Source organism: Mustelus asterias, chromosome 24 (assembly GCF_964213995.1).
Source record: "Mustelus asterias chromosome 24, sMusAst1.hap1.1, whole genome shotgun sequence".
Lineage (NCBI taxonomy): Eukaryota > Metazoa > Chordata > Chondrichthyes > Carcharhiniformes > Triakidae > Mustelus > Mustelus asterias.
Genome location: NC_135824.1, coordinates 47708577 through 47716780, shown reverse-complemented (window position 1 = coordinate 47716780; position 8204 = coordinate 47708577).

Genomic DNA, 8204 nt, shown 5'->3' with positions numbered 1-8204 from the left:
GCTGACTCTCACTGGGATACAGTTCCTGAAGGTGCTGACTCTCACTGGGATACAGTTCGTGAAGGCGCTGACTCTCACTGGGATACAGCTCCTGAAGGTGCTGACTCTCACTGGGATACAGCTCCTGAAGGTGCTGACTCTCACTGGGATACAGTTCCTGATGGTGCTGATTCTCACTGGCATACAGTTCCGGAAGGTGCTGACTCTCACTGGGATACTGTTCCTGAAGGTGCTGACTCTGCTGGGATACAGCTCCTGAAGGCGCTAACACTCACTGGGATACAGTTCCTGAAAGTGCTGACTCTGCTGGGATACAGTTCCTGAAGGTGCTCACTCTCACTGGGATACAGTTCCTGAAGGTGCTGACTCTCACTGGGGGACAGTTCCGGAAGGTGCTGACTCTCACTGGGATACAGTTCCTGAAGGTGCTGACTCTGCTGGGATACAGTTCCTGAAGGCGCTGACTCACACTGGGATACAGTTCCTGAAGGTGCTCACTCTCACTGAGATACAGTTCCTGAAGGTGCTGACTCTCACTGGGGGACAGTTCCTGAAGGTGCTGACTCTCACTGGGGGACAGTTCCTAAAGGTGCTGACACTCACTGGGGTACAGTTCCTGAAGGTGCTGACTCTCAGTCGGATACAGATCCTGAAGGTGCTCACTCTCACTGGGATACAGATCCTGAAGGTGCTGACTCTCACTGGGATACAGTTCCTGAAGGTGCTGACACTCACTGGGATACAGATCCTGAAGGTGCTGACTCTCACTGGGGTACAGTTCCTGAAGGTGCTGACTCACACTGGGGTACAGTTCCTGAAGGTGCTGACTCTCACTGGGATACAGCTCCTGAAGGTGCTGACTCTCACTGGGATACAGTTCCTGAAGTTGCTGATTCTCACTGGGATACAGTTCCTGAAGGTGCTGACTCTCACTGGGATACAGTTCCTGAATGCGCTGACTCTCACTGGGATACAGTTCCTGAAGGCGCTGACTCTCACTGGGATACGGTTCCTGAAGGTGCTGACTCTCACTGGGATACAGTTCCTGAAGGTGCTGATTCTCACTGGGATCCAGTTCCTGAAGGTGCTGACTCTCACTGGGATACAATTCCTGAAGGTGCTGATTCTCACTGGGATACAGTTCCGGACGATGCTGACTCTCACTGGGATACAGTTCCTGACGGTGCTGACTCTCACTGGGATACTGTTCCTGAAGGCGCTGACTCTCACTGGGATACAGTTCCTGAAGGTGCTCACTCTCACTGGGATACAGTTCCTGAAGGTGCTGACTCTCACTGGGATACAGTTCCTGAAGGTGCTGATTCTCACTGGGATACAGTTCCGGAAGGTGCTGACTCTCACTGGGATACAGTTCCTGAAGGTGCTGACTCTGCTGGGATACAGCTCCTGAAGGCGCTGACTCTCACTGGGATACAGTTCCTGAAAGTGCTGACTCTGCTGGGATACAGTTCCTGAAGGCGATGACTCTCACTGGGAGACATTTCCTGAAGGTGCTCACTCTCACTGGGATACAGTTCCTGTAGGTGCTGACTCTCACTGGGGGACAGTTCCTCAAGGTGCTGACTCTCACTGGGATACAGTTCCTGAAGGTGCTGACTCTGCTGGGATACAGTTCCTGAAGGCGCTGACTCTCACTGGGATACAGTTCCTGAAGGTGCTCACTCTCACTGGGATACAGTTCCTGAAGGTGCTGACTCTCACTGGGGGACAGTTCCTCAAGGTGCTGACTCTCACTGGGGGACAGTTCCTAAAGGTGCTGACTCTCACTGGGGTACAGTTCCTGAAGGTGCTGACTCTCAGTGGGATACAGATCCCGAAGGTGCTGACTCTCACTGGGGTACAGTTCCTGAAGGTGCTGACTCTCACTGGGGTACAGTTCCTGAAGGTGCTGACTCTCACTGGGATACAGATCCTGAAGGTGCTGACTCTCACTGGGATACAGTTACTGAAGGTGCTGACTCTCACTGGGATACAGTTCCTGAATGTGCTGATTCTCACTCGTATACAGTTCCTGAAGGTGCTGACTCTCACTGGGATACAGTTCCTGAAGGTGCTGACTCTCACTGCGGTACAGTTCCTGAAGGTGCTGACTCTCACTGGGATACAGTTCCTGAAGGTGCTGATTCTCACTGGGATACAGTTCCTGAAGGTGCTGACTCTCACTGGGATATATTTCCTGAAGGCGCTGACTCTCACTGGGATACAGTTCCTGAAGGCGCTGACTCTCACTGGGATACAGTTCCTGAAGGTGCTCACTCTCACTGGGATACAGTTCCTGAAGGTGCTGATTCTCACTGGGATACAGTTCCTGAAGGTGCTGACTCTCACTGGGATACAATTCCTGAAGGTGCTGATTCTCACTGGGATACAGTTCCGGAAGGTGCTCACTCTCACTGGGATACTGTTCCTGAAGGTGCTGACTCTCACTGGGATACAGTTCGTGAAGGCGCTGACTCTCACTGGGATACAGTTCCTGAAGGTGCTGACTCTCACTGGGATACAGCTCCTGAAGGTGCTGACTCTCACTGGGATACAGTTCCTGAAGGTGCTGATTCTCACTGGCATACAGTTCCGGAAGGTGCTGACCCTCACTGGGATACAGTTCCTGAAGGTGCTGACTCTGCTGGGATACAGCTCCTGAAGGCGCTGACTCTCACTGGGATACAGATCCTGAAGGTGCTGACTCTCACTGGGATACAGTTACTGAAGGTGCTGACTCTCACTGGGATACAGTTCCTGAATGTGCTGATTCTCACTGGTATACAGTTCCTGAAGGTGCTGACTCTCACTGGGATACAGTTCCTGAAGGTGCTGACTCTCACTGCGATACAGTTCCTGAAGGTGCTGACTCTCACTGGGATACAGTTCCTGAATTTGCTGATTCTCACTGGGATACAGTTCCTGAAGGTGCTGACTCTCACTGGGATACAGTTCCTGAAGGTGCTGACTCTCACTGGGATACAGTTCGTGAAGGCGCTGACTCTCACTGGGATACAGCTCCTGAAGGGGCTGACTCTCACTGGGATACAGCTCCTGAAGGTGCTGACTCTCACTGGGATACAGTTCCTGATGGTGCTGATTCTCACTGGCATACAGTTCCGGAAGGTGCTGACTCTCACTGGGATACTGTTCCTGAAGGTGCTGACTCTGCTGGGATACAGCTCCTGAAGGCGCTAACACTCACTGGGATACAGTTCCTGAAAGTGCTGACTCTGCTGGGATACAGTTCCTGAAGGTGCTCACTCTCACTGGGATACAGTTCCTGAAGGTGCTGACTCTCACTGGGGGACAGTTCCGGAAGGTGCTGACTCTCACTGGGATACAGTTCCTGAAGGTGCTGACTCTGCTGGGATACAGTTCCTGAAGGCGCTGACTCACACTGGGATACAGTTCCTGAAGGTGCTCACTCTCACTGAGATACAGTTCCTGAAGGTGCTGACTCTCACTGGGGGACAGTTCCTGAAGGTGCTGACTCTCACTGGGGGACAGTTCCTAAAGGTGCTGACACTCACTGGGGTACAGTTCCTGAAGGTGCTGACTCTCAGTCGGATACAGATCCTGAAGGTGCTCACTCTCACTGGGATACAGATCCTGAAGGTGCTGACTCTCACTGGGATACAGTTCCTGAAGGTGCTGACACTCACTGGGATACAGATCCTGAAGGTGCTGACTCTCACTGGGGTACAGTTCCTGAAGGTGCTGACTCACACTGGGGTACAGTTCCTGAAGGTGCTGACTCTCACTGCGATACAGTTCCTGAAGGTGCTGACTCTCACTGGGATACAGTTCCTGAAGTTGCTGATTCTCACTGGGATACAGTTCCTGAAGGTGCTGACTCTCACTGGGATACAGTTCCTGAATGCGCTGACTCTCACTGGGATACAGTTCCTGAAGGCGCTGACTCTCACTGGGATACGGTTCCTGAAGGTGCTGACTCTCACTGGGATACAGTTCCTGAAGGTGCTGATTCTCACTGGGATCCAGTTCCTGAAGGTGCTGACTCTCACTGGGATACAATTCCTGAAGGTGCTGATTCTCACTGGGATACAGTTCCGGACGATGCTGACTCTCACTGGGATACAGTTCCTGACGGTGCTGACTCTCACTGGGATACAGTTCCTGAAGGCGCTGACTCTCACTGGGATACAGTTCCTGAAGGTGCTCACTCTCACTGGGATACAGTTCCTGAAGGTGCTGACTCTCACTGGGATACAGTTCCTGAAGGTGCTGATTCTCACTGGGATACAGTTCCGGAAGGTGCTGACTCTCACTGGGATACAGTTCCTGAAGGTGCTGACTCTGCTGGGATACAGCTCCTGAAGGCGCTGACTCTCACTGGGATACAGTTCCTGAAAGTGCTGACTCTGCTGGGATACAGTTCCTGAAGGCGATGACTCTCACTGGGAGACAGTTCCTGAAGGTGCTCACTCTCACTGGGATACAGTTCCTGTAGGTGCTGACTCTCACTGGGGGACAGTTCCTCAAGGTGCTGACTCTCACTGGGATACAGTTCCTGAAGGTGCTGACTCTGCTGGGATACAGTTCCTGAAGGCGCTGACTCTCACTGGGATACAGTTCCTGAAGGTGCTCACTCTCACTGGGATACAGTTCCTGAAGGTGCTGACTCTCACTGGGGGAAAGTTCCTCAAGGTGCTGACTCTCACTGGGGGACAGTTCCTAAAGGTGCTGACTCTCACTGGGGTACAGTTCCTGAAGGTGCTGACTCTCAGTGGGATACAGATCCTGAAGGTGCTGACTCTCACTGGGGTACAGTTCCTGAAGGTGCTGACTCTCACTGGGATACAGTTCCTGAAGGTGCTGACACTCACTGGGATACAGATCCTGAAGGTGCTGACTCTCACTGGGGTACAGTTCCTGAAGGTGCTGACTCACACTGGGGTACAGTTCCTGAAGGTGCTGACTCTCACTGCGATACAGTTCCTGAAGGTGCTGACTCTCACTGGGATGCAGTTCCTGAAGGTGCTGATTCTCACTGGGATACAGTTCCTGAAGGTGCTGACTCTCACTGGGATACAGTTCCTGAATGCGCTGACTCTCACTGGGATACAGTTCCTGAAGGCGCTGACTCTCACTGGGATACGGTTCCTGAAGGTGCTGACTCTCACTGGGATACAGTTCCTGAAGGTGCTGACTCTCACTGGGATACAGTTCCTGAAGGCGCTGACTCTCACTGGGATACAGTTCCTGAAGGCGCTGACTCTCACTGGGATACAGTTCCTGATGGTGCTGACTCTCACTGGGATACAGTTCCTGACGGTGCTGATTCTCACTGGGATACAGTTCCAGAAGGTGCTGACTCTCACTGGGATACAATTCCTGAATTTGCTGATTCTCACTGGGATACAGTTCGGGAAGGTGCTGACTCTCACTGGGATACAGTTCCTGAAGATGCTGACTCTCACTGGGATGCAGTTCCTGATGGCGCTGACTCTCACTGGGATACAGTTCCTGAAGGTGCTGACTCTCACTGGGATACAGTTCCTGAAGGTGCTGACTCTCACTGGGATACAGTTCCTGAAGGTGCTGACTCTGCTGGGATACAGCTGCTGAAGGCGCTGACACTCACTGGGAAACAGTTCCTGAAAGTGCTGACTCTGCTGGGATACAGTTCCTGAAGGTGCTGATTCTCACTGGGATACAGTTCCTGAAGGTGCTGACTCTCACTGGGATACAATTCCTGAAAGTTCTGATTCTCACTGGGATACAGTTCCGGAAGTTGCTGACTCTCACTGGGATACAGTTCCTGAAGGTGCTGACTCTCACTGGGATACAGTTCCTGAAGGCGCTGACTCTCACTGGGATACAGTTCCTGAAGGTGCTCACTCTCACTGGGATACAGTTCCTGAAGGTGCTGGCTCTCACTGGGATACAGTTCCTGATGGTGCTGATTCTCACTGGCATACAGTTCCGGAAGGTGCTGACTCTCACTGGGATACAGTTCCTGAAGGTGCTGACTCTGCTGGGATACAGCTCCTGAAGGCGCTGACTCTCACTGGGATACAGTTCCTGAAGGTGCTCACTCTCACTGGGATACAGTTCCTGAAGGTGCTGACTCTCAGTGGGATACAGATCCTGAAGGTGCTGACTCTCACTGGGGTACAGTTCCTGAAGGTGCTGACTCTCACTGGGGTTCAGTTCCTGAAGGTGCTGACTCTCACTGGGATACAGATCCTGAAGGTGCTCACTCTCACTGGGATATATTTCCTGAAGGTGCTGACTCTCACTGGGGTACAGTTTCTGAAGGTGCTGACTCTCACTGGGATACAGATCCTGAAGGTGCTGACTCTCACTGGGATACAGTTACTGAATTTGCTGACTCTCACTGGGATACAGTTCCTGAATGTGCTGATTCTCACTGGTATCCAGTTCCTGAAGGTGCTGACTCTGACTGGGATACAGTTCCTGAAGGTGCTGACTCTCACTGCGATACAGTTCCTGAAGGTGCTGACTCTCACTGGGATACAGTTCCTGAATTTGCTGATTCTCACTGGGATACAGTTCCTGAAGGTGCTGACTCTCACTGGGATACAGTTCCTGAAGGCGCTGACTCTCACTGGGATACACTTCCTGAAGGCGCTGACTCTCACTGGGATACAGTTCCTGAAGGTGCTGACTCTCACTGGGATACAGTTCCTGAAGGTGCAGATTCTCACTGGGATACAGTTCCTGAAGGTGCTGACTCTCACTGGGATACAATTCCTGAATTTGCTGATTCTCACTGGGATACAGTTCCGGAAGGTGCTGACTCTCACTGGGATACAGTTCCTGAAGATGCTGACTCTCACTGGGATACAGTTCCTGAAGGCGCTGACTCTCACTGGGATACAGTTCCTGAAGGTGCTGACTCTCACTGGGATACAGTTCCTGAAGGTGCTGACTCTCACTGGGATACAGTTCCTGAAGGTGCTGATTCTCACTGGCATACAGTTCCGGAAGGTGCTGACTCTCACTGGGATACAGTTCCTGAAGGTGCTGACTCTGCTGGGATACAGCTCCTGAAGGCGCTGACACATACTGGGAAACAGTTCCTGAAAGTGCTGACTCTGCTGGGATACAGTTCCTGAAGGTGCTCACTCTCACTGGGATACAGTTCCTGAAGGTGCTAACTCTCACTGGGGGACAGTTCCTAAAGGTGCTGACTCTCACTGGGATACAGTTCCTGAAGGTGCTGACTCTGCTGGGATACAGTTCCTGAAGGCGCTGACTCTCACTGGGATACAGTTCCTGAAGGTGCACACTCTCACTGGGATACAGTTCCTGAAGGTGCTGACGCTCACTGGGGTACAGTTCCTGAAGGTGCTGACTCTCAGTGGGATTCAGATCTTGAAGGTGCTGACTCTCAGTGGGATACAGATCCTGAAGGTGCGGACTCTCACTGGGGTACAGTTCCTGAAGGTGCTGACTCTCACTGGGGTACAGTTCCTGAAGGTGCTGACTCTCACTGGGATACAGATCCTGAAGGTGCTGACTCTCACTGGGATACAGTTCCTGAAGGTGCTCTCACTGGGATACAGTTCCTGAAGGTGCTGACTCTCACTGGGATACAGTTCCTGAATGTGCTGATTCTCACTCGTATACAGTTCCTGAAGGTGCTGACTCTCACTGGGATACAGTTCCTGAAGGTGCTGACTCTCACTGCGGTACAGTTCCTGAAGGTGCTGACTCTCACTGGGATACAGTTCCTGAAGGTGCTGATTCTCACTGGGATACAGTTCCTGAAGGTGCTGACTCTCACTGGGATATATTTCCTGAAGGCGCTGACTCTCACTGGGATACAGTTCCTGAAGGCGCTGACTCTCACTGGGATACAGTTCCTGAAGGTGCTCACTCTCACTGGGATACAGTTCCTGAAGGTGCTGATTCTCACTGGGATACAGTTCCTGAAGGTGCTGACTCTCACTGGGATACAATTCCTGAAGGTGCTGATTCTCACTGGGATACAGTTCCGGAAGGTGCTCACTCTCACTGGGATACTGTTCCTGAAGGTGCTGACTCTCACTGGGATACAGTTCGTGAAGGCGCTGACTCTCACTGGGATACAGTTCCTGAAGGTGCTGACTCTCACTGGGATACAGCTCCTGAAGGTGCTGACTCTCACTGGGATACAGTTCCTGAAGGTGCTGATTCTCACTGGCATACAGTTCCGGAAGGTGCTGACCCTC